This window comes from Alexandromys fortis, unplaced genomic scaffold (genome assembly GCF_014885135.2).
Source record: "Alexandromys fortis isolate MF-2015 unplaced genomic scaffold, M_Fortis_MF-2015_v1.1 scaffold_33, whole genome shotgun sequence".
Taxonomy (NCBI): domain Eukaryota; kingdom Metazoa; phylum Chordata; class Mammalia; order Rodentia; family Cricetidae; genus Alexandromys; species Alexandromys fortis.
The window spans coordinates 9074415-9102231 of NW_026067917.1; the positions used below are offsets into that span (position 1 = coordinate 9074415).

At 39.0% G+C, this 27817-nt stretch overlaps 1 protein-coding gene and 1 long non-coding RNA gene across 2 annotated transcripts in view; one reads left to right on the forward strand and one right to left on the reverse strand.

The window, feature by feature from the left end:
* Arhgap15 (Rho GTPase activating protein 15) overlaps positions 1-27817 on the reverse strand; it is a 591259-nt gene that overhangs the window by 70769 nt on the left and 492673 nt on the right. The gene's annotated exons all lie outside the window — the stretch shown is intronic.
* LOC126500271 (uncharacterized) overlaps positions 20266-27817 on the forward strand; it is a 13510-nt gene continuing 5958 nt past the window's right edge. The window contains exons 1-2 of the long non-coding RNA XR_007591288.1: positions 20266-20281; positions 20532-20575. This is a non-coding gene — a long non-coding RNA (uncharacterized lncRNA). The remainder of the gene's footprint in view (positions 20282-20531; positions 20576-27817) is intronic.

Below are 27817 nucleotides of genomic sequence, written 5' to 3' on the forward strand. Positions count from 1 at the left end.
ACCTATCTATAAAGAAGTTTTGGAGGAACACACACACACACACACACACACACACACACACCCCACAGCCCACTCTTGAGATACCTAGTACAGCCATCTTCTTCTTCAGTGCACTTGAATTTTATCCTAGGTAGTGTTAAAGTACCAAACTAAGTCAGCTGGTGTTGGCAGTCGTAGCTTAAGATGCAAATGATTTTGGTGAAATGTGCCGTGTCTTTAAAGAATTCTCTTAAAAAAAAAAAAAAAACAAACTCACAGCAACCAAGGACTGTACTCTAAGACGAAAACAAGCCGATGGCAATTGGAGTTGTCCTTGCTTTAAAAATGGTTACCTCAAAGATGGCCATTCCCTTATATTGTAAATTGAATTCACCAAGTGTGATGTACAAGGAAGTTTTTAATGAGGATGCATATAACTCTTTTCATCCATTACCAAGACTCAAAAGGACGATGCAACCCTTTCTAATAGACAGCGGAGAAATGGAATTAATAGCAAAAAAAAAAAAAAAAGCACTCGAGAAAGTTTAACTTTAATGTTTCAAACTCCAGGTGCCAGAGTTTGAGGAAAATAACCAATAATAGCCATTTTTAACATATTTGATGGGACTGATTATGCAATGCGCAACTCTAAATGGCTTATAGCACATTGTAGCATGGTTCCATCCCATTGGCTACAGTAGGGTGCAGGCAGATGGATGGCAGTGACAAGGAGAGAAGTGCTTTTGCTTAGCCGTGCGTTAAGATGCCATCCAGAAGCTCTGTGCACTGCAGACACTTCATTAGGATGCCAGGATAATGGTAAACTACCACTCAGAGTGACACCCCATTTCCCGCTTACTGAGCGCTCCAACCTCGGCAGATGTCAACAATCTCGCAGAGCCGCGGAGCAGACCTAACTTTCCAGCCACTTTGACTCCAATTTTTCCCTTCTAACAGGGCCATACATTATGTGCAATATGTAATGACAAACACCTCACCGACAACAAAACCTGTCCAGTTCATTAGAGCCGAGGGGCCACCCTGTGTGTTCCTCCATCTCAGAGAGGAGGGGCCCGGGAGCTTGGGTGAGTGTGGTCCATTCGCTAACTCACTTCCCGAAATTCTTGCTGTAATCCAGTTTCCTGATGAACTCAAAGCGTTAACTGCGTGGTGGACTCTGGTCATAAATGGCTACTTTTCGGTCAGCGGAGAGGTGACTGTTCCTTTTAATTAGTGCCCATTCCAACAGGGAGGGTCTTTAGGATTCTTTTGTTAAAATTTTCAGTATGGCTCTTACTCGTCTGCCAAGAAAAGGCTCACTGAGGCATCTGGATGGTATTTCCTCTGCAATGTATGACTTGAGGCCATTCACACACCTCCTTTCCAGGGATCCAAGCCAAGAGGAACTTTTTTTTTCTATGATGTAAATCCCACTTTCTTTCTATAAAGAACTAAGGTGTGTTTTAGATGAGTGAAAAAAGAAAAGTCTCCCAACTGGAAAAAAATAATAGTCTGAAAGCCGCCATTATGATTAAATATCAGATTCAAGCTTTGTGATCCAAAGTGTCCTCCTGGAAGCTCAAAGGGTCAAAGGCACAACTAAAGCACACACCGTGCTCTTGGGTGGGTCACCACTTCTTCGTAAAGACACAGCGTGGAGTAACCGCAGCAGAGGACAAATTTGAATGTGAACTTTCGGTGTGATGCCCTCTATGAGGAACTGACACAAACTGTGACTTTTGGTTTGAAATGGCATCTGGCTGGCAACACCTAAACCTCCTCTTGGGACTTGCCCCTCAAGGTGCTCAGAGACAAACTCCACCTTTCAAAGTAAGTCAAACAGAGACTGACAGTCAGGACAGTAATACGACTTAAGAACAGCTTACTGGAAGACATGTAAGAACCGGGAAGTGCCGGCATTGGGACCACCTGGGCCAGGTCTCTGAATGCAGGCAGAAGCTGCCCCGACCTTTTTCAACTGAGCTAATCAAAGAGTGAGACACTGTTCTGTTAATGGTCTTTCTCACCAGTTTTTTTCCCTCTTGTCTCCTTCTTATCCTTGCCTTCCCTTTGAACTATGCAATAGGTTTTTGGTTTACCTGAGAAAATTCAGAGATGGTGATTTCCATGAAATAACCAGGACACTGCAAGAGAGATGGGAGACTAAGCAAGCCATGCACCTTTTAGAATGCCGGACCACATCAGGGCTTAGCAATCCCAGTGGAGAATAGTAAGAACTGTTAGTGTGGGTCTACGGCTCCAATCACGGAGACAAGCATCATAGACTAGAAGCAGAAGGTTAAAACAAGCCTGCATAGGGTGCTGGATCCATGTTTGCCCTTTGAGAAAGATGAACATAAAGTCTTCAACACGGAGGAAAAACTGTAGCTCAGATGAAAGGAGAGTGCCTGGAGAACTCTAGAAGGTTCCCAATGACAAGATAATTAGGCAATTCAGCATCCATTGGATTTTCTTTTGACAGTTAGGTATTGAAAACTCAACAAATGTTAAGAGGGAAATATGGTAAGAGGGGAAGATACTGAAAAAAGCTGAGTGAGGACCAAGGATAAAATAAAAATTAAATCCCATCAAAGGCCACATTTTTGCTATCAAAAATTAGGTCCGTGATTTGGACCACAAACTGGAGATGTTTCCCGAGAATGTGAAAACATATGTAACAGTGAAGAAGATATGCTTGATTTCAGAAAGCCGGTGGATTCTCTTTGAGCTATATGTATGCAAATGCTCTAGAAAAACTGTACTATTTAAAAAAATAATAGGAATCTAAGTGTAATGATCAGAAGTGAAATTAAAGAAAACGGTGAATGAGGAAAAAAAACAAACCTTTGTTAATATAAAAGGTGATAGGTTCTATCAAAATTTAACTGAGTAGATATACTATTTGGAAATAGTTTAGTAAAACTTTGATGAATGTAAAACATTTTCTTACAGATGCTCAATCTAAAAACAAGACTAAATAAATAAAATCACAGGCTTTCCCAAGACCCTTTCCACCAAGTACAATAAAACACCAATAAAAGCAAAAACATAAAAACCCAAAGCAACACTTGATGAGTTTACAGGGAAAATTATCCACATCTTAAATATTGTCATTTGTTTGCTAAGTCAATAGAAGGACATTCTCATCTATACAAGACTGATAATAGCACATCTTCCTTGAAAGTAAACTTGAAGCATCCGATATCTGCTCACCCAAAGATCAGAATTTATATCACAAGAACAGACACATCACAGGAAAAATGTGGCTTGGATCTTAAAGCCTGGAAACTCTTTGTATTGCTGATCTTTGGCTTCTTTTTTCTCATGGTACCAGGAATACCTGGAATTGTCCCCTACACAACTGAGGTGAAGGTTCTGGAGATAGGCAGCAATCTTTCAAAACAATGGTGTGTGCTGACCACTCTGGAGTTTAGCCACAAATGTCTACAGAGACATTGTACTGGAAAGAGACTACATCTGTTCTCTCTTCCGCTGGTAATACTCAGTGCTGAAGAGAGGGCAGCAGTTGTGTCGACGTCTGATGCTAAGTAGTTCTTAGTAGTCATCTTTTCCTATAATTGTTTTGGAGTAATCTGGTGAAAGGTAGTTAAAGTGATGAAGATTAAAAAATGAAATAATACTAGGTATTATAAAGAATTTTGTATATCACACTTGCTTTAAAATTATGAATGTTAGGAGTAAACACAAGTGTAGTATGAAAAGGTTGGAAGGAAATATCTCTAAAACAGGATAAAATATGGAGTCATTTTTATATTCTCTATATTTTGTGTAGACTTCAAGTTAATTTTAATATATATTAATTCCCTTTTTAAAATCTGCTAAGAAAGCAATTCAACATGAGTTCGTACAATTGTTTAGCTACCATACAACCCATCCAAACACTTAAGTAGAAAGCTTGGTAAGAAATATACCCAAATATTAATTAGGATAAATATTATGCACTTTTAAATTTTAAAATATTTTCCAACATTTGTGACAGGATGGGTTTACGACAATAAAATTAAGGCTCCGTGTCTGCAATATGAGAATCGTTAGTTTAGTTGATTTTGCAGAAAAGCAAACTCCTTAGACAGGTCAAACCATTCTTTGAAAAATACCATTCCTTTTTTCTGACTTTCCTCTAGGTATTACTGGCGCTATTGACCTTTTACTTGGTGACTATGTTCCAGAATCAAGTATTGGCCACTTTCTTCTTCTGGGTTAACATATTGGGTGTAGGGGCCCTTGCAAGTGCAGAAAGCGGGAAACCCAGAGGAATAGATGTTTGCAATCTGAAGGAACAAGGACCCCACATTGTAATGTGTGAACATCCATTCTAGTTTTAGATTCTAACTTCCAGCCCCTCTCCAATCATACCAACTTTTAGGGAATTCTATTGCCTCCTGGACTGTTCCTTGGAATAGTGGAATACGACACAAGTAAGCAGTGTACACACAACACTACCACACAGAAGCAAAGCTGTGGGAATATTGCCAAGGTTTAAAAAAAAAGGCAGCTGCTCACTCGTAAAGAAGCACACAGTTTACCATCATTCAGCCTTGGTTTCTCTTCTCTTTGAAAGACAGACCTACTACACGGCTTTATATTTGTAAAATATAAAGTGAGGTCACTATTCATCCCATATACAAGTTAAAGCCTCAAGTTTGCCTCAGTTTTCTGAATACGGTAGATGCCCAGTTAGTATCCACTGATCAAATTATCCATATAATTGATTTAGTTGTGTAGTGGATCTTATACACAAGCAGAGAGCAGAGAAAATCTTTAGTTACAAGTAGCTAACTCCTATGTACATTAAGCAGAGATACAAGGATCTGAAAACCAAATCTTTGAGTGTAGAAGTTGTTGGGTGGGCAATAAATATTTGATTAAAATTTGATCAAAAATTCTTGTTAATTTTGTATGGGGCAAAAGTTTACTGGGCTAGGGCTCCCGCTATAGCTGAAGTACTTAAGGGAGCCCCCTATTGGCTAACCACAGAAATACATGTGAAGCCTTCAAGTAGATGACCCACGTGGCTGAAAATGATTTCAGATGGAAGCAACATAAACTTCCATATTTGATTAACATAAGCTCCTAATAACTTCTTTCCTCAAAAATGGTTCTAAAATTCTCAGTGTTAAAGGATATTAGAAGACAAAACCAATTTCCAATTTATAAAAAAGCCATAAATGTAAGCAATTTAGAAACGTTTTAAGACAATGGGACATTTTTAAGAGGCCGAAGTGATTCCTGCTGTGACATTTTGCAAGGACTCTTCTCCTCAAACCAATTTTTTTTTTTTGGCCTGAATTTAGAAAGAAAATAAAGTTAGTCTCTTAGATAATCCGAGCACAGCCCGCTTCCCTGCTAGACATATTCCAGGACTTCAGAAAGAGAAATAATAATGGGAAAGGGATGCAAATGTTTTCCTTTTCCAGCAACATAATTTTTTTAGAAAAAGTAAACAGTGGCTCCTCAGGGAGATCGGACGTGAAGACTGTTTATTCCATCATTTGAATAGGACGAGACCTGGCCTTTGACTTGAACCACTACCAAATTTCAGACTGTGAGGAAATTGTTCTACATTTCCTGACAAATTGAGTTAAGCAGACATTAAGTGGGCTTTAAGAAAACAAATGGCCATCTTTATCACAGGTGGACACTGATGGCTTAATGGGGCCTGGGCTGATTGTATCACTTCTAATGGCTTGCCGGGAAGCATTAGGGTTTTTGCATAAAGAACTGGCATTGCGAAGCCCGGCTAACACAGACCTGTCAAGCGCTCTGTATCCCTTTGTGCACGGAAGCAGATGTTTGTATGTATACTCTGAACTGGCATTAGAGCAAGCGACAGATGCCTGTCTGAATGCCAGGTCTGTGAATCTTTACAGCAGGAGCATGTTCTGAGGAGGTGCGGCCCTGCCCTCCATCGGAGGTAATTCCCAGCGGGGACTTGCTAAATCCCGGCTCAGTTTTCATGATTTGGCTTTCCGAGCAACTGGATGAATGTGTCTATCCTGAGAATGCAAGACGAGAGCCCTCCCGAATTCTTGCAGATTTACAGAGCGCTCAGCTGTGTTTTGAACTTGGACTTTGCAAGGCAGAGCTTTTGCTCTATAATCGCGGGCGACTTCCTCAGAGGAGCGGGTGGCATAGCAGCTCCCTAATTAAAACTTACTTCAGTGTTTCTCTGCCAGGCTCCCCCCTGCCCCGCCCCGCCCCCGTATCTCCCTACATTCCAACCCCAGCTCTCAAGGAAATGTGATTTGAGTTCAGAGGTTTTCCTCTTCCCGTAACGTTCAAAACTTACACTCCGGTTGTCTGTCAACAATAGAAACAGGTAGCACGCAGTCCGTTAAACAAACACCGTGCCCCCCTCACTTTTATTTGACATTTTATTTGGCTGTGACAAATGAGCAGCAGTTGGATTATAACATAATTTGTCTTGTCTTTATTACCAGCACAAAGGACACCATTCATTAATTATTCTGCCGTTGCAGCTTAACACTGACTGGAAAGGTCCCTCTTCGGACAGATGGCGGGGACGATGTTATTTATATCAATCAGCCAAAATCCTCAACAAGGATTACTGTTCCTGAGACTACAATGATTTATTTCTTTTTACCTCACCCTCCCGCAACCCCTTCTGCTTTCAGAGATTTCTCTATAAAAACGAAATTTGATGAGAATCTCAAAGCAAAGCCGTATTTAACCTGTTAGCTTGCAAAACAACATGCATGCTACATCAGTTTAACTGCGTGACATTAGCTGCATATTTTTTTAAACTGCTTGGGGTTTTTGATCTTTCATTCCAGAGTAAAAGATTAAGGGAAGGTCTCAGGGCAGCAAGTTCAGCAGAAGTTCGCTTCTTGTGTGACACTGTGTTTCAGTGGCCCATGGGACCCTACACCCCTAATAAGGATATTGAGCTCTCAAAGCATTTTTTTTAGGGGGGGGATTCTCTGTTGAGATGAGATGATCCATCCCATTTTCAAAGCCCAGACCCTTTCTGTAAGATCAGCTGGGGTATTGGGACAAAATGAAAACAACAACTCAAACAAGCAAAAAGGCAGACACACCGTTATCCACTGTTTGAATTGGGGTCAAGCAGAAGAAGAAAAGGAAGCACCCTTTAGTTTCTTCTCAATGCCCATCTCTGTTTAGCACCCAGAAGGAGGTGCCTGGGGAGGGAGTGGGTAATTTACCTTGTTTGTTTTGGGGTTGTCAATGATTCGCTCTAATATGGGCCAATCAAGTGCTCCTAAAAGGCCAGACGGAACCCAGAGGTGTGACATTCTTCTACATATTTTTCAGCAGTGCTTGTGAGATGTGTCCATTTTTTTCACAGTAAGTCTTTAGGAGAGGTGGATGTGCACAAAAGCACAGAGCCTGCCGAGGCTGAGCCACTGAAAGTTCTTTTTTTTTTTAAAGTTCTTGTTGAATATAATAAAGAAAATAATGCCCAAAGTTTTTTTTTGTCTTCAGATATTATTGGTATAACCTTGCTCTCCTGATTAGTGTGCAAATATTAAAAGTCCCATCAAGACAAATATCAGCAACATGCAAATAATCTTGCAGGTTGTGATTAAGATTTTAAATGTATCCTTTTGCTTTTAGTTAATGAAAAACAAAGTCTTGGAGGATCTAAGTTGTAATTTATTAAACATGAAAGGCTCCTTGATGAAATATAGAAATGAGATATATTTTGCATTTCAAAGATTTAAGCTGACAACTTACTTGCATGCAAATAAGAGCAAGATTTGTAAAAATATTTGAAAAGAAATTATTCCTGAATGTACTTATTACAATAATGTGGCATGCAGATAAGAGAAACACACAGCATTAAAAGACATTCATTTCTCCAAAGTCTTAAAATTAGCTTCTTCCTGCCATTGTGTATTAATGTTCTTCTTCAGGAATGCAGCATATTAAAGAACTGAACAGAATTAGTAATAAATTTGTTAATTACAAATTTAAGCAACACAACCGTGTTGTTTTCCCAATATAGTTTTTTTTTTCAAAAGCAGAATTGCTAATGCATTTTAATCATTTATGTATAAACATTTGAGGATAAAATATTCTGAAGTTTATCAATTTCAAGAGCTGTTTATTTGCTGGCAAAATAGGCCATGTTATACAACATATATCTTATCATTTTTGCTCATCAAATCCCCATTTGCTGAATGCAAATTTCCCTGGTCTAAGTGCTCTTGCACCTCAATTTAAATGAACAGTAGGGCTGACTCTATTAAAATCAGTTTAAGGTTGCCATGGGTGACATATCAGTAGGGTTAAAATGAGAAAAAAAGGTCATGGAATCAGTCCTTACAACCTGTTTTTTATCATAATGAAGCATATGTAAGACTAGACGAAAGCTTAAATAACAATATGTCACTTAGGCAGTTTTTACTTTGTAGGTCATCTTTTTTTTTTTTTTTTTTTTTAAAAAATCAGAATGTATGCCCCCAACGAAATAAATGTAAGACATTATAGTGCGCTCCACGAATCCAGGAGAGTATTCAGTTGCAGTTGCACTGAAAGTGAAGAAGTAAGCTCTTACATTGTTATCCAAGACTGACAGATTGTGGATTTGCAGAAATAAGAGAGCGCCTCCAAACAGGAGAAGTAGCTACTATTGCAGCAGTCTCTGCTTATGAGGATCCAGCTAGGTGCTGTAGTCAAATTGACATAATATGTAGGAAGTACACTTAACCCTTCACTTGGGAAAATTTGGCACCTCCCCCAAACTAATGAGGTTTAAGGGTTATTCATAGACTAATCAGCAAATACCACAATATTAGGACTAGGTTGGGAAGAGATTCAGAGCTGCCTTTGGGTTACATGAGTTCAAGCCCTGGGTAGGTAATGAGTAAGTGTCTGAGCATGCTGGGATACACAAATATTTAAGCACATGCATACATACATACATACACGTATGTAGGTTCATATGCATGCATGTGAGCATATGCATGGGTATATGTAATTGTGGTTTTGAATCCTGGTATTTATAAAGTCATTCCCATTTCTTAGACTTACGGTCACATTCTTAACGCTGATTTTATATTATTTATGATTCTCATTTGGATTTCACAGAATCACTTTTTGTTACAAGTGTTATATTTCCTATCTTTTTTTTAAACTTGCAATAAAAGGGGGAAAAATCTCCTTATTTGCTAAGGTTACAGTGTTAGTTTAATTTTCATAGAAGAGGTAGAATATTTTGAAGTGAGTAACATTTACCAAGTCATTAGTTTTATGCAAACTAGGAAGGAAGATGAAAGAAAAAAAATTATCAATTATTTATAGATTGTTAAAATGTATCTTAGTGCACTGCTACTGTATAGAAATGACAATTAGCCAAACTTACCTTCTTTAATTAATAATGCATACATTATGCTCTTTGGGCAGCTAATCACCAGCTCTACAAATTTGTTTGACACTGTTGAAGATACCTATCACATGAGTTAAAAAAAGGAACAATGCTTTGCCAGCTTCAGCCAACTCTCGGGCTTCTAGAAATGCTGTAAAATCCTGTAGCAGTTCCAGGGAGCAAAATGGCGGTCCTTCAGCTGCCTGACACCAACCTACAGGGTGCTGCCTGCCATGGCTGCTTTACCAGAGAGTGTGCACTACCAGAAAGTATTTAGCTCCAGATGAAACCCACATTCCCTGTCTCTTGTGTCCCTTTTCACAATCTGAGGGTGAACAGTCATTACAGGAAAACGGGTCCTGTTTTCTAGTGGCATTTACCCCAGTTTCTGAACAAAAAGAGGAACATATGGTGGGACACAAGGACGCTCTGTGAAACCTGAGCTCTCAAGGAGAAATCCGTATGAGTGGTCACTATGCTCACCGCAGAACATCCTGATCAAACCTGTGACGGCAGCATTGTGCTGCCACGGGCCCTCCGAAATTCACTTGAAATAAAAATGTAAAATAAAAAGGAAAAATGTAAAAACACAACCTAACAGCTGACAAGATGGTTTAGGGGGTAGGGAGGCTGAAACAAGCATGATGCTCTAAAGTTGAGCCGTGTGGTAGAAGGAGTGAACCCTCTCTTGTAAGCGGTCCTCCGTCTACACAGGTGCCATGCTGTTGTGTGTGCACGCACACTTGTGCACACACACACACACACACATACACACAAGAACTGTCAGAGGCATCTATCGCTAATATGTTTAGAGATGAACAGGAAAGTCCAGAAAAACTGTAAAAAGTGCCTCTATCTTCATTTTATTTTATTTATTTATTTATTTATTTTTTGAAGATCACAAACCCAGTTTTTTCATTCTGCTCCGAAAGCTGAAGGCAATGGCAGCTATGGGGAAGCCTGTAAAAGTTGCATCCCCACGACTACATAAACGTAAAGGACGGGATGTCTTGTTTTTCAGAGGCTGTGAAAGCACAGCCTCATGCTCAGCTGTATTCCTGCGTGGTCAGCAGTCCAGCTGACACTGCGACCAGGTAGCCAGTTGGCTGTCATTGCTTTCGTGGGAGAGTCACACACACACACACACACACACACACACACACACACACACACACACACACCACCATGAGGTAGCAGCTTGTGGGGTTTGGAAGGAGAAGCGAGCCTGGTGCCGCTTCCTCCCATATGGTGTCTCACAGGCTCCACTTGCCATTTGCTCCCCGAAAAGGTGTGCCTTTTCAGGGGATGACGCCAAGCGCTCTTTGTGCTATGGTGTCTTTGCATTGAAAGGTGATGTGTCTGGCACATTTGGCAGGCTGCTGTGTGGAGGTGTAGAATTTTCCACTGACTTAGGCTATCCTTGAACAGAATAATATCGTACCTGACCAAAGGTGATGATCTGCCTTTTGGGAAGCTAGGATGACGGTTGTGAAGCAAAGAGCGAAAAATCATTTTTATCGATATGGCTCATGACTGTACTTTGTAAAAAAAAAATCCATTTTGTTGCTTTAAAAAATTTTTTATACCAACAAGAAAATCTGGCACCTAAGCAGGCTGATCATTGTGAGTAAATTCTGAATGAGAGCTTTGACATGTGGGTTTAGTAAAAGTAGAACATATCTTTCTTATTCAACCCCCCTCCTCTTGCTTTAAATGAAATGCAAAAGAAGAGGCAGAATAAGTGGGAGGGGCGGAGAAGGCTGAGGGAGAAGCGGTTCTCCATGGGAAGGGAAGAAAAGCTCCCTTTCCACATGAACACTGGGGCTCTCCCACACACCATTTAGGGAGCTCGCATTCTGTTAGTCTTTTGTGAAAGACTGCTCTCGTTTATTTAACTCTTGCCACATGGCTTAGCATCATAACCACCAGAGCTCCTAGAGGCTGGAGAAATCCGCTTTGTATCTATGGAAATAGCAAGCTGGAATTCAAGCTGGAATTGCGGTGACTTTTCCACATTACAGTGTGAAAGTGCCGGGTTTACTGATGCCGGTCAATCCTCCAACTCTCTGTTTTGCCCTGATCAGTAGTTACCTATCAAGATGTAGGATTCATCAAGGATACTCTGTGCCACCAAGAAAAATGGTGCATGCCCCCCCCCGCCCATGTTTTATTTGTTACATAAGCAATAATTTATTTGCAATAATTTATGGAAATTCTTGGAATTATAAATATTAAATCAATGCCAAAAGATTTAACTACCCCACAATGGCAAACTGTCTTTAAACACTAGCACTTTTTCCTCTTTCTTTCTTTCTTTCTTTCTTTCTTTCTTTCTTTCTTTCTTTCTTTCTTTCTTTCTTTCTTTCTTTCTTTCATCATTTAGTTGTAGACCAGAAACACTTGCAGGCTCTTGCCCCTGGCCTTCTGTGAGAATGTTAGTTAGCAATGCTCATAAAAACTCAATTCATCAATGTGAACATAATTTGCTATGAACAGAAAGCTCACAAAAGGGTGAATTTGTCAGATAGACAGGTGGCCTGAGATCTCTCCCTGATACTGAATGATATGAATAATAGATTCTGGTAAATGTATGCCAAGACTTGAGCTGTAAACACAGCTGCCTCCATTCCCTTCCAGAAAAACAGCTTCGAGGACGAAAGCACAGGAACCCTGCTTCCACCTGAGGACCAAAGCTTGCACACACACACACACACACACACACACACACACACACACACTCGCACACACATGCGCATGCACACACACACACAGGCACCACACACACACATTCAAGAAGTAAACAACCTCATTTAAAAAAAAAAGACACAGTTAGAGCCATCCTCACGCTTTTCCCTTCTATGAGAAAGACATTTTAAAGGCAGAGGAGACTAGACAGAGAAGAAAAAGAAGAGAAAGGAAATAGATTTTCTTAATGGTCCTGGTCCCGCATTATTCAAGGGTCCCATTTTATAAAATACACAAATCAATGGTGCTAATAAACTTGGCCATATTGTAACTCCGGTTTTATAATGACCAAAAACAAGAGGGCAGGTTGACTCCATAGGAGCCCTGCACTTAAAACCATTCTTGTAATTCATGGCTATTTGTCTTATGGGTTATTAAGTATTTATTAAGGTTCAAATGTAATGTGGCCCTTTCTCCAATTTACTCTGAACTTTAAAAATCTGCTTGGCAAATTGTTTTCCAGGTAATGCACAAATCTATTTAGGAGTGGATGATAAGGATATTAGAAAATTCTGGTTGAGTGGAACATATGTATTTAGAAGCTTTATAGACATCCATGCATATAAGTTGACCTGTTCCTATAATATTTGTGATCAACCTCTCTAGTCAACCGGTAGATTAATTTAAAAAGATTTTCTTAATATAGTAAAGCAGTGCTTAAAATAGAATGCTGTATAAGTGGGAGTACAAAAGAAAAAAATAATGGTTATATGTTTATTTAAAAACCTATACATGTGTTTTTATTATAGTATATAGAGGCATGAGTAAAACAAATATTTATGATGTCAGGCATACTATTAATTAGGAGAAAGTTAAGTATATTTAAGTCTGAAATTTTAGGAAAAAATTTAGCAGTAATATTACTGAAAATGAGAATTGTGAGATGAGTATGTGGATTAATGGAATATGGGAAACACGGCAACCTCTTCCCACTCACCAGAAGAGGCGAGGTTACAGCCCAGTGGAGGAGTAGTGTTTAGTACTTGCTTAGTATTTCCTTCCGCTGGGCCCTGCCTCACCAGCCTTTGCAAGGAACAAAAAAGGCACCGGGAACTACAGAGCCACCGAAAAATGGAATCATGACAGTTTTGGAGTTGGAGGAGACCTTCGAAATCATTGTGTTCTATTTTTAATGTTATGGATGGTAAAGCTGTGTGAGAAAGGGGATGGGTGAAGTTACTAACTATAGGCTAAAGTGCCTCAAGGCTGCTTCTGAAGGAGGAGGAGCACCTGAGAAGGAGGGGAGAGAGGGAGGAAGAGGAACTAAGCTGGAAGTTTTGGAGTCACTTGCCCTTCACTCACACTTGACTCCCAGAAGGAGAATGGATACATTCTCCCAGGGTAAGTTTTTTCCTTGCCCATAGACAAGATTCCTAAAACTATTTGCTGGCATTTATTTTTACTTTCCCAGATGAGGAGGAGTGAAGTTTGACCCAACAGGAAGCAGACTGTCCTGTTTGGGAGTAATCATAGAGACAAACATATTTTTTTACTCTTTTGGTTTGACATTCGAATGCACCAAATCCTTTCTTTTGTCATGAGATTTTGTGTTTTTATTGAGTCCTATCAGTTGTACGTTTGTCTTTTCCCTGAAAACCCAGTTCTTTTATGCAAAAACTTATTTTCTTTATCTTTAATTATCCTTTATTTCTTAGCTCAGTGTTTTATACATGGTAATTACTCACTCAGACTGTTCAGCATAAGAAGCCACAAATGAAGCCAATTCCTTAAGTCTCTGTTAATATTTCCAGACTTATGGCTCCATTAGCTGCAAAGATTATTCCATACTGTCTAGCCAAATCAACCCATCAAATATTTAAAACCTTCACTAAGTTTGTTTGTTTGTCTTACCTAGAGAATATTCTGGATGTGCTAGGTGATAAAACAGGTAAGCAGTTTTGTTTGTTGTTGTGTTTGTTTCTTAGATATAGCAAGTAAAGGTGGGAGAGTCACATGACTCACGACTCACAGAAATGAAGTGCAAAGCATAGTAAAGAACTGCAAATTTCCATGTTGTGGTGGCTTGAAAGAAAATGGCCACTGGGCAGTGGTGGCGCACGCCTTTAATCTCAGCACATGGGCAGCAGAGGCAGGTAAATCTCTGTGAGTTTGAGGCCAGTTTAGTCTGCAAGAGCTAGTTCTAGGACAGGCTCCAAAACTACACAGAGAAATCCTGTCTCAAAAATCCAAAAAAAAAGAAAAAGAAAGCAAAAAGCAAAAGAAAAGAAAAGAAAAGAAAAGAAAAGAAAAGAAAAGAAAAGAAAGAAAGTGGAAGTGTGAGTGTGTCACTGTATGGGCAGGCTTTGAGGTCTCTTTTTCTCAAACTTCCCTTAATGTGACAGTCAATTTCGTGTTACCTGTAAGATGTAGCACTTTCAGCTCCAGCATCATGTCTGCCTGCACGCTGCCTTGCTCCCTTTCATGATCACAATGAACTGAACCTCTGAAGCTGTAAGCAAGTCACCTCAATGAAATATCTTCTTTACGCGAGTGGTCATGGTGTCTCTTCATAGCAATAGGAAACCCTAACTAAGACACATGAAGAGTTGAGGAAGGCAAGTGTTGCATGTGTCTGGGGGAATCCAAAGCAGTTAACTGAAAATGAGGTAGGGACTCTAGTAACCAAGGATTTTTGTTCACCTTTAAATGCCAGTGACCAGATTCTTCAATCATGGATTCCGAAACTTGATTTGCACAATACAAACATCTCTGAAGATGATGAGAGTTCAAAATTCTCTATTCCACCTTCTTCACCATATGCCTAACTAGATGGTACTCCATGCCAATATTAGGATAATTGGAGCAAGAACATTCACAACATGATGAATGACATGACTGTTGGCTGAATTAGATGTCTATACATGTGCTATTTGCTTACTCACCCAAAGTGCTACATGATCTCCTCTTAATACAATCTCATTTGAGATATACAAGAGATTAATTTGTTTTAGTCAAATCAGTATTTCTTCAATTTTGCGACTAAAAGCAGAGTGATCTTCTAAGCCAAGAAAAAAAGCCACATCCGATGATTTTGCTATGATAAAAAGAGCCAGGTTCCAAAGAGATTCCTTTCAGGTAGCTACTGAAGCAGAAATACTCAGAAACCAACAAAATGTATTCCTAGAAGCAAATTTCTTACTGATATAAAGAAACTGGTAAGTAGACTCTAACTTTTAAATGGCTGAATCAGAGTAAGTTCTAAAATGGATCTATCCACACAAAACTTAAGGCTGAGTCAGCATTGCATTATATTGCATGAACAGTATCCACAGAAACATCTAATGGCAATCCATTACATAACTTCCCACTTAGCCTTATGAAACATCATGTCTTCAGTAGGCTTTCCAAGAGTAGAGTGAATTCAAAGAAAACACTGTGTAGAAAGGAAGGCAAATAGTGAAAATCAGAAGAGTAAATGAGTATTCTTAAGATTGCCTTTCAAGTAACTTCTTCCAATGGTTTCTATTATGGCTGTTAAAAATAAAATGCATCTGATCCCTTATATATAAAGTTACCTGCTAATTAAATGGGAAAAACTATTTGAAAACCTATGTTGGAGAAAGTTTCTGACCACCAGCAACTCCCAAATAAACACACCAAACCTTATATTAACAACCAATGCTCTACCAATAGCTTAGACTTGTTACTAGCTAACTCTTACAGTTAACCTATATTTCTTATCTTTGCCACGTGGCTCATGTCTTGTTACCTCATTTTCTACACATCCTATTTCCCCTGCATCTGCTGGTGTCTCCTCTCATTCTGTCCTTCTTCATCCCATCATCATTAGTTTTGTTGTCTCACCTATACTTCCTGTCAGGCTACTGGCCAGTCAGTTCTTTATTAACCAATGAGAGTAATACATATTCACAGTGCACAGAATGATTATTCCACAACATCTCTTCCTTTTTGTCTAATTATAAAGAAAGGTTTTAACCTTGACTACTATAATAAAACTATATATAACAAAACAGTTATTAAGTAAGAATTATAGTTACAATATCCAGTCCATTCGTATTTGGCAAATTTAGAGAAAATTCTCTATTATTTATCTTGTCTTTGTGAGTCTAAAATTTTATACCTAAGTTACTTTTCATTGTAACTAAGAAAACTATAAATTTAACTATTTCATCTTTAACTCTACCAAATAAATTTAAGTACTTAGTTTTTAACTCCATCAAATATCCCAGAAGGGTGAAGTATTATGTAATGACAGGAACATCTGACTGCCTGGAGAGTTACTCTAGGTTCCTCTGCAATAATGGGGCATCCATTTTGGCCTACAGTCCTAGGTCATCTGACAGATCTTTCTGTGAACCAGAAATTTTGAACGACTATCCTACCTTGCTTTTGGAAATGTTTGGCAGTCACTTTCTTTTATGTCCTGCTTGTCCAAACTGGATGGCACTCTGTCAAGCAGTCAAGATAAAGGCAATTTCTTAGCCAGTGGCTAACTTTTATCACAAATAAATTAAACTCCATATGGAGTTTCTTTGATACCCATCTTCTTCTATTTAGTATATTGGTGTTGCCAGGAACAGACGTGTCTCACTGTCATGAAAAGCCTTAGGTTATTAAACATATTAAATGCCATAATCTGTAGGTTTTCAAAATGTTTGAAGACCTTTATCTATCTAAATATATCTGTTTATAACCTGGAAAACACTCCTAACATGACTATAAGTTTGACTATTATAGATGACTATTAATCTGTATTTCTTAATTATATATTATAATTTGTGTGATAAATATGTTGATCCAAGAGGGAATGCAATAGTATTAGAAACATGGAGAAAAAGATGCAGATTCTGCATGATGAAGGGGGAAAGCAGGAAAAGTTAGCAGCAAACGGTGGTGCTAACAGTAAGGTTAGGGGCAGAGATCAGATTTTCTGTAAGAACACGAGAAGCAGAAAACATTTTTTTTTTTTTTTTTTGGATTTTTGAGACAAGGTTTCTCCATAGATTTTTGGTTCCTATCAGAAAAGATTTTTGTGTATATAAACCCGATTCCTAGGATTTTTTCTGAATACTCTCTATGGGACCCCATGGACTCACCAGAGGTTCAACCCTTTCCTGGTGTTCAAAGTCTGAGCTAGACTTCAGGGGAGGTGTTAGTTACAGCTCTAGTCTCAGTGCTGTGGGCATGTGACCTGGCCAGCATGATAGCCTTGCATCTTTTTCAACCTAAGTTTCCTTCTGCCTGTGTCCACATGCTAATGATCAGATCTTGGGTCCCTCTGCCATGGGATTCTTGTCTTTTCTTTGTCTATAAGTCTGGAAAATTTATTATTCTCAAACCTTCCTATTTCTTAAAACAATTTTTTATCTGGATTATAAAGCATAGCAGCTTTGATTTGAGTGTTTGGGTTCCCATAAAACTCTTAAACTGGAAATTTATTTCTATGGTCAGGTATGGTGGGAGTGATTGAATCTGAGGTGAGGTTTTTTTTGGGAAATAATAGGGTTTGCGCTCCTGTGGAAAAACATTCAAAAAGCTGCTTTGTCCCTTCCACTATTACGAAAATGCTGGAAAAGTTCCCACCTATAAACTATGATATCAGTCCTGAATCTATCATTTTGGAAAACAACTTTAGAATTGACTCGAGTCTTAAACTTGGACTTCTTAACAGAAATCGTAAGACGTATGCTTGTGTTGTCTTGTACAAGCTAATAGTGCTAAGACGGTAAGCAAATCTTGGAGTCCCCTGGTATTCCTCTTGATAATATACATCACATTAAAATCAGGGCTCCTGTGGTCATAAAGCCCATCGTTCAGAAGAAGACATATCTTCTGACCATGGAAACAGAGACCTGGATTTCATGTTCAGTTTTCTTAATTACTAAGAGTCTGACCTTGGATACATACCTCATGACGTCTACAAGGTATGGTTTTCTTATTTGTCAAGGATGGTGGTGGCTCATGCTCACAGTGTTATTTAAGAGGTGTGCTGACCACACAGAAACCCGTTAGCACAGTTAGCCCTTAATTAGTCACGGCTATTGCTATCATAATATGATAAGTCCTATATGGACTTGCACTTGTCTCTGTACTTCCAATGTTTGCTTTGTGGTAGTTTAGCTCACTCCTCTGTTCAGTTCTTCAACTGTTGTATTCAAGCATGAGTTTAAGTGTGTGCTTCTCTTATTGGGTTCTGTCCTGGTATAGTGATTGATTTATATTCATAGGATCACAAATACAGAATCCAAGAAAAAAGAGAAGCAATACTTCATTTTCTCTTATTATATAAATGGAAAGAACAGTAGGTCCTGTCTCTTAGGGTTGTTCTGAAGTTCAAATTGACACTATTGTGTGCTGGATTATACTTGGAGCAGCACAATTCTGGATTATGTATCCTGTATCATTGTTTTGATGGGAGAAATCTTATGGCATTTATTTCATTGGTGTTGGTTATGTATTCAACTCTAATTGGAAAGTTGGAATTTGCAAGGTGGCCTTGCAGGAAGGGGCCTGAAGGACAGTTATAACAAATCTCTTAACTACTTTAATACAAAAATAACTGACAGAGAAAGGCACAGGGTTGACATTCAGTGTTGAGATGACCATGTGTTCTGCACTCAAAGGAAGAGTCAGTGCAGGCTTGTCAAACAGCTAATTGCACCAGCAAACAAAGGACATAGTTTAAGGCATGAGACTTTGAAAAGGATGCCCGTCTCTCATTTATCTTTTCAGCTGGGTCTGTGAACATGGGCAATAATGCCACAATCAACGATGTCATCTTTGAATAGGGAGGAACAGAAACTCATACAGGGCTTGCACCAGGGAGATTCTGCTCACAGATGAGCAATTCATTAGTCATTCAGAACTGGAAGCTGTTGCCAAACTTTGCACTGCATGCAGAAAACAATGAAATAATAGAAAACCAAAGGAGAATAGAATTAAGGCAGGGATGGGAATGCTGCATTGGTATACTGTCAAGTTATGGTTGAACCTGAATATCCACACAGTATTTTTCCAAGCTATGACATTTAAACTCATACTTTATAGAGTTTATAAATGGCACTCCCTGTCTCCCATTTGAAAATTGCTAAATCTAAGTGCTTAAAATACTTCCTTCTTGCTTCTCTCTTCCACACATTTTTCTTGTTTGAATCATTTTCATGATTTATTATAGCAAGTTATGAAAAATGAAATTTCTTGAAGATTAAATAAGCAAACTTCTGTGAAGTATCTGTTTCAAGGTAGCTATTACTTCCAATCTTACTTTATTAATAAGTTTGCAAATAGCTGCTCTACTTTATCTCCTGCTATTTCTCTCCACATAACTGGCATTCATAGAGCATTCATTCTTCATTACTCTGTACAAAACTATACTCTCATCTCCTCTAGCTCACATATATGGGAGGCTGGGAAGTGGGCTCCGATGGCATCCCTGTCCTGATTGCCTAGAACCTATAAACATGCCACCTGCTTGAGGAAAGAGGATTTTGAAAATGTGATTAAATGAAAGGATTTTGAGATGAAGAAACTGTCCAGGATTATGTGACTGAGTTCAGTCAAATCACAAGCTTCCTTAAAAGCAGAGGATGCTTCTTTGTTGGGGCTGGTGGAAAAATATGGTATGGGAAAAAAGATGTAGTCTTGATGATGGTTCTGAAAATGGGGGCAAGGAGTTGTGGTGGATAGTTTTATGTCAATTTGACACAAGCTAGAGTCATTTAAGGGGAGAAAACCATTTTAATTGAGAAATTTCCTTCAGGTGAGCCTGTAGGGCATTTTCTTAATTAGCGATTCATAGGGAGGGCCTAGCCCATTGTGGGTGGGGTCATCCCTGGGCTGGTGGTTCTGAGTTCTATAAGAAAACAGAATGAGCTAGCCACGAGGAGCAAACCCATAAACATCACCCTCCACAGCCTCTGAGTCAGCTCCTGTGTCCAGGTTCCTGCCCTGTTTGAATTCCTTTTCTGATTTCTTTTGATGATGAGCAATGATCCAGAAGAGTAAGCAAAATAAACCCTTTCCTCCCCGAGTTGCTTTCGGTCATGAAGTTTCAGCAAAGCAATAGTAACTGTAACTAGGACAGGGCTTTCGAGCCAGGGAGGGGTGGAGCCTCTGGAACAGGAAAAACAGCGGATGGATTGCTCCTTAGAGCTTTCTGAAGGGAGGTCAGTCTCATCAGCACCTGGGTTTTCATCCACTAAGACTTCTCAGTTGCAGAATCATAAGGTAAGAGTCAGTAAGTTATGGTAATTTCCATGACAGCAGTAGGAACTAATAGGACAGGGTATGGAGTGAAATTGGGACATAGCACTGTGACTTGCTTGCCTTTGCACACAGTCTGCCTTGGTTCTACTCCTCTGGGGGCGGGAGGGTCAGCAGTTAGGAAGAGAGCTCCGTCAAGAAAAATAGATGGTGAGTCCAATCTTCTCTTTCTGTGACAATCTTAACCTTCCATTTGAATTTGTTATATTCACAGTAAAAATGAAGATAACCCCAGTGGCGGAGCATTCTATACACAAGGTATGGGGATTTGTATAGGTCTATCTAAATGAGTAATCTTGAAACATTTTCTCTCATTTTTTTTACAAGCTGTACATCTTACAGTTGATTCTGGGTCTTGTGATTTTTAAATGGTCATTGTTCCACCCTTCAATCATTTACCAGATTGAACTAATCCTATTTTGATGTCTCAATATGTAGATTTCTTTTCCAATTTTCAGAACGCTGCTCAGAAACCAGAATTTGAACATCTGCTTCGAAGTAATATGTCTTTCCTAGAATTCCTGGGATTTCAGGGTTAGAGAATTACACTAAGTATGGGAAAGGAAGGAAGACTTATACTTACATATATGTTTAAAAACCAACATGCTATACTTCATACAAAAGTTCTACAGAAGATAGGGTTAAGGGAAAGAGCCAGCATAGGGGCTTTGACACCCACATCCCAGGCCCTAGAACTTGCCTTTGTCATTATCGTGTAGCAGCAGAACATGTGACTTATCTTAGACCTTGTATATCATTTTAACATGAAGATCATGTTTAGACCCACACTTTTACACTAGTAATACTACTGTGAAAAACTCAACATTCTCAATACTGGCCTGCATTATCTACCCCCAGTGTCCGCCTTCTGTAAGTCTATTCCAATTCCAAATCTTTTGAGGAAAACTTCAAGATAAAAATAATGCTCACTAAACCAAATGCCACAGAAATGAGCCTATGATAGAAACTAGCTGAGAAGAGATGGAAATCTCTAGAATAAGAACCCTAGAATTATTGGAAGTCCCGATCACTGACTAGAAACAAATAAATCAGAGGTGTTAAAACTTTTAATAATAGTTTTATAGTCACATGAACCCATGTCTGGCTGAGAAGGACAGATGTTTCCTTCTTGTGGCCTCTGATAGTGTGAGCCGGAAGACATGAATCCATTCTATGTCCTCCAGCTTTCTCTGGGGACCTCGGAAATGAAGTTATCCAAGATTCTTTCAGAAATGGAACCGGGAGCTATTTGATGGCTAGGGCACAGAACATAAACTTTTTCTACCCAGAAGAATGATATATATATCCTATAGGTCAAAGACTAGAACAGGATTTCTTCTGCTTTCTCTTACAAATGGAATTTTAAAAAACAAAAATGAAGATTAATATGGTGATTATATGTTGTGTAATGCTAACCAATGTTTTAGTTACTTTACTATTGCTGTGAAGAGACACTGCGACAAAGGCTGCTTATAAAAGAAAGCATTTAGCTAGGGTTTTGCTCACAGTTTCAGAGGGTAAGTCCTTGATCATCATAATGGGACACACAGCAGCAGAAAGTCATGGCGCTGGAACAGCAGCATGCTGTTTACATTTTGAGGCAACCAAGAAGCAGAGAGAAGAGCAAAACTGTGCCCGATCTGGCCTTTTGAAACCTCAACGTCCAGTTCAGGGATATACCTCCTCCAAGGCCACATCCCCTCAGCCTTCCAAAGCAGTTCCACCAAGCGGGAACAAAGCATTTAAATATATAAGCCTGAGGGTCATTCTCATCATTGTAACTATCACAATATAATTAATTAATAAGCTGATAACTGCTCGTATTGTGTCTTAGATGCTTATTTAAAGGAAATTTGATGCTAGTATCCCTTCTTTCTGTATTTCTGAGTCCCTCCCCATCCAGATAGCTATCCTGTAGTTAATAAAGTCACAGGATACCCAGGAAGGAAAATGAGCACAGGTTTGACTGGATCTAGCAGGAGAAACTGCAAGTGGTTTGGAAGTAGAGAGTGGCTTGAGAAGATGCCAGAGTTTTCCAGGTATGCTAAAGCAGGATTCATGCAGATTCCAAGTGGCCAATGCATTGGGCAGGTGACACAGCCAATTGTCTAGTCTCCATGTCTTCTTCTTTTCCAGTTTTTAAAGACTGTTCTGGTAGTGTCCAGAGACCGGTAGATTTTGATGCTTGATCTAAGACTCAGCTTTGATTAATCTAAGTATTTTTCATGACTATATTAAGAAATGAGCATGTAATGTAATTTAAATTAATCTGGTTCTACCTTTGACGAAGAAAAGACACAGTCCATGTGGTTGTCTCGTACAAGGCAGTTCATCCGCACCGAGGTGAAACAGAGTGGACTGCGTGGACAACACACTCTGGTTTTCACCTTTGGGTCCCTGGATAAACATACTCTGCACTTCATACTATCTTTGGATCCCTAGCTACTAGGACCAATAACCCCCCTTTCTTCAATCTCTGAACTGATTTCTGTCAAATAGATACATAGAATTCAATTCACACAGTATTTCATGTTGACAGAAGGACAGTGTAAGTCACTCAGCAATTTTTAGGAGAAGATAAATAGGAGAGTTTGATCTTGGGGTACCATAGATAGACAAAATGCATAAAAGTACAGTGTTTGCAGACAAATATATCCCTAAAATTTATCCTGAGCTATTATTGCAATATTTGTCTTCTCTGAAACCAAGAGTACAAATAAAATAGCAAACGGACCCCCAAATTTAGTTGTAGAGATTAAATGAGCTGATACCCATACAAATCCTATTATGGGGTGGATGTTTAATAATAGTGGTCATTATTTTAATAGCAAATGAAAAAAAATATTTAAGATCTCGTGGTGAGAATTTCTGGGTGGAGACACCATACACACATCAGAGTGCTCTAAAATGAAACCCTTAGAGAACAATTGCAAATGAACCTGATGAGAAAGGAAGGGAGACGTCAATCAGAGCTGATGGGCTACACGGGGTGTTTCAAATGGGGGTTGAGAATGAGAAAAGTTAACATCTTGTGATTATGTCAAAAGACATAATAGGGATGAATTGTTGCAGGTACACATGGCACTAAGGGATGGACCACAGGAGGAAGCCAAAGAGTTTAAAAACGAAATTGAACCCTTGACAACATGAGATGCATCACACTGATAGAACATCCAAGGGGCTGCCTAGAAAACAGGATACCCGTTTTCAGGGTAAATGCTAGTTCTACAAAATTTCAAATCGTGCTTTGAAATATTACTGGTTACCTTGGCTTGAGTATTACTTTGCTATGGAAAATATAAAAAAGTAAAACATTAGATAAATCAGATTCATATCAGCTTCAATTCCTGGTAAACTCTGGGGAAAAGTCTTGCCACTACAAAAAGATAGCCCTTCTGTGGCCTGAAATACTAGCACCTTCTTATGTAAGCAAAATATTTAGTTCACCTCAGAAATATTCAACCACAGTTCCTAGTTTCAGAAAAATAGCTTTAAAAAACCTTGGCTCAACCAAAATTTCTGGGGAAAAAAAGGTTGTTAGTGATTTCACTTAAGGATAACATATTCTTCACACCCCAACACATGTGCCATCCACACGCATGTGCACAGGTGAGAGACCGAGAATTCCGTTCCAACTCAGACAGAAGCACCTTTAACCTGGGTTGTTATGTAAACGCAAACCCACTTGCGCGCATAGAGCGAATAGCGTCTACAGCCTAAGTTCTCCTGATTTGTCCAATGTGAAAGTCAGAAGAGGCCTTCATTACCAAGCTTTAGTTCCTGCCTGACCTAGTAAAGTTTCCTAAATAGGAGAATGACTGTGCTTTAGCAGGCCAGGGGAGAACATAGGCTCCCCACCATGAATGTCTTTGGAAAGAATTCACATTCAGGTGAACTGCTTTTAGAAAGTACTCCTAGTTACCTGCCCCCAGAGTGAAGTTCAAGGAAAAGGATTCAAATGTTTTCAGTAAAGATCTTCGGGCTGTGGTGTTTTCTACCACTGGAGAGTTGCTTGATTTGGAACATTATCACCTTCAGGAATGGGAAGCAGTCATTTCTTTACCTAGGCAGTCCTTTAATCTTGGAACAGGGGGCCCAGAAAGCTATTTTCTCAGAAGGCTCTCTTTGCTTTTAAAAACGTAATCAACTTGGTTCCAGTGGAGTGGGATATAAGGAAGGCCACCTCTTCTACTTCTCCAAAAGTAATTGAGCCAGCCCAATTAAATTGCCCAAGTGTTTCGATACCATGGTGATGAACATGTTATAAATGCTGTATGTAGCTGAACTGGGAGCATCCCTGGCAAGTATAATAGCTATGTAGTTAGCTCTGATAGGGTAGGGAGATACAAGCCAAGTGCTTTTCTACATTCCTTATTTATTGATAGTTATTTATGCTGACACTTTCAGCCATTTGTGGTATCTTTTTATTCTGGGTCTGTGGGTAGTGTGGTCAAAGATGACTTCTTTAAAGACATCATCTTGAATGCATGATGCATCACTGCGGATTCTGCACCATAACCAAGAAAACCCTTTCAACTTATAAACAACTGCAACCCAGAAATCGAGCAACCCTCAAATCCGTTCAGAAATAGAGCATGTGTAAACGAGATCTGTAAAACCACACGTGGCATAGAGGCCCGTGGTCTTTTGATCCTGGAAGAAAATCAAAGAATATTCACTAGTTGTTGAAATAAATCCAGAAAATAGCCATACCGAATGCTGAGTTTCACACAAACTTTTTTTTTTCCTGTTTCACTCATCAAGCTGTGGCAACTTTACTGAGAACGGCTTTGGCTAAAGTGCTGATTTCCAGGAAGAAACTCAGTCATGTTTTCAATGCATACAACTTAATATTTCTGAACTTCATGGTAAAAGTTTGAAAAAACGTTTGTTGTCTTTCATATCATCAGAGTTGCCTAGAATGGTAATGCAGTTACATGAATTCTTGTAGTAATCCTGTCAGCTGGGTAACAAACCAATCTTAAAGAGAACATTGAGAATCCAGATTTTGCTGATTACTATGAATGTCCACAGTCTGGAATACAAGCCAAATTTCAATTTAATCTCATCAGACGTCATGACAAAGCCTTTTTCCTGTAATGCACTGTTCATACCTTCATTAAAATTTGTTGTCTTGAAAAACCAAAAAAAATTGTTGCCGTAGGAATATAGATTATTACGTTAACCAGGAGTTTATCAGGATTCATGTTTTGTCTTTTGATTGTGACTTGTAGTTTTTCATTTATGTTTAGGAAAGCCTGACTGGGTACCATGACAGCATGCATAGAAATAACACAATAAGATGGGAAGGATCCAGACTTAGAATAAAAGCATCTGGGTTTAAGGCTGCTAGGTGGCCTCTAGGAAGATGTGTCCGCGTGTGCAGCAGTGCACAGCTGTTATGGCAGCAACCAGCTGCTTTCTACTTGAATCTGAGGCCCTGCTCCACAAGAGGGAATTTACACTTGGTACACACAAGCCTATGGCTATAGAAGTCCAAGTCCTATTTGTTTAAATGATCATGTCAAATTTGCCTTCTAAAGGTTTATTTATATATTCTTAGATTAGAGTTCTTCTCGACCTTGGTCACAGAGGCTTCTTCTAGAGGTTTGAAGTGATGAGTCCAGAGGCTCATGACTGGTCAAAGCACTGAGAATAACCGACTTTAATGCTAATTAATGCTAATACTCATACGGGGTAAATACCTTCATCAACTATTGCAAGGCACAAAGGGGCACAAAGAACACAAGAGCTGGAGGATGGAAACAAATGCTACAAATTGCTGACTTTCAGATATAGCATGGCTGCTACACTCATAATCTCACAGCAGCTGTAGCTAGCCACACAAGAACTCCACGAGACTGAGTTCATTAATATTCCGTCACGGATTACAGAGGAATCATAAGGCCTTGACCCTAGATAAGGAGCTATTGGCAGTTCATAGCTGCTTGTGGAGAAGTAGCCATTTTTCTTCGGTGATGATTACTGGCTCAGGCTTCAATAAATAACCCTATGTCCATACTCATGTGAGAACCCTTTATTAAACTCAGTGGATCATCGAAAAGACGTGAAAGTAAGATGAAGAAGCTTGTTGGGGAATGAAAGGGGTTCAGATGGCATGGGAGGAGGCGAAGAAGGGAATAGGAAGGGGTAAATACAACCAAAATAAATTATATACCTGCTTGAAATTTTCAAAGAAGAAATCAAAATGTTTTTGAAAAGGACTAAAAAAGCTTCATTAGAAATGACACCGTGAGGTACAATTTATTTATTGAAAAACGTGGGTGTTAATATTTCTTATTACCAGAGTGGCTGTCAAAGAAAGAAAAGCTTGACAATTCTTTATAGGTGCAGCTGTGTGTATTTCATTATAATTTATATCAAAAAGGATTTAAAAATCAATTGATTTCATGTCTGATAACTCACTGAGAAATTTGGGTATAGGAATTGACTTATCAGTGTGTCTGAAGCAGTCCTGTACCTGGCAATGAAACATTTTGAAGAACCTTCAAGAATCTTTTGCTCCTCTCAAATACTTGAAAATGAACCACGGCAATGGCACTGAGGATGACTTCAGCGTGAAATAATGGAAGCACTGACATACACGGGTATCAACTGGGAGACCTGTTTTTTGAAATATAAAAGGTTTGCCTAACTCATTGTTTTTTTTTAAAAAAAATTACTCAATGATACCATAATCCAACAGAATCTCCAATAGCCATCCTGTTCTACCTCTTACTTTCTCTTGTTGCTGTTTAATTTTCTTTATTTGTTTTTACTGTTAACTGTATGTGATCAGCAAATTCTATAAATTCTGCTTCCTAAGTTTTCCTTAACTGACAAGTAGCTTTTTTCCACCTCTAGTCCATTCTTTCTCGTCTAACCTTCATATTTCCTAAACCCACACATTATGCTACCAAATAACTCTGTCACGAACTTGCTTAAATTGTCGTAGATTTTGGTTGCCCCCAGGATAAAAGTCAAATGTCAAAGTAAAGCACAGAGGAAACCTTCACTGTCTGGTAAACAGCCATATTAATCTAAAAAAATCAAACATTTTATTAAAATTATCAAAAATTAGAATTATAAAAATTGAAATGATTAAAAATTCATGAACAAAGAATAACTTTCCTTGGAAATGTGTATCACAGCTTATCCTGGGACAACCGGAAGTATCAAAACAAGCATTGTGTCCGTTAACTTTCTCGATGCTGTGACTAAATATCTGACACAGGAAATTTATGACAGAAAGGGTTTAATTTAGTGCACTGAAGATAGAAACCCTCTTCTATCATAGGAAAGAAGGGATGGAGTGAGACTATGAGGCAGCTGGTCACACAGCATCTGCAGTAAGCAGGAGAGAGAGAGAGAGAGAGGGGAGAGAGAGAGAGAGAAAGAGAGAGAGAGAGAGAGAGAGAGAGAGAGAGAGAGAGAGAGAGAGAGAGAAAAAAAAAAAAAAAGAAAAGAAGGAGAGAAAAAAAAAAAAAAAAAAAAGAGAAA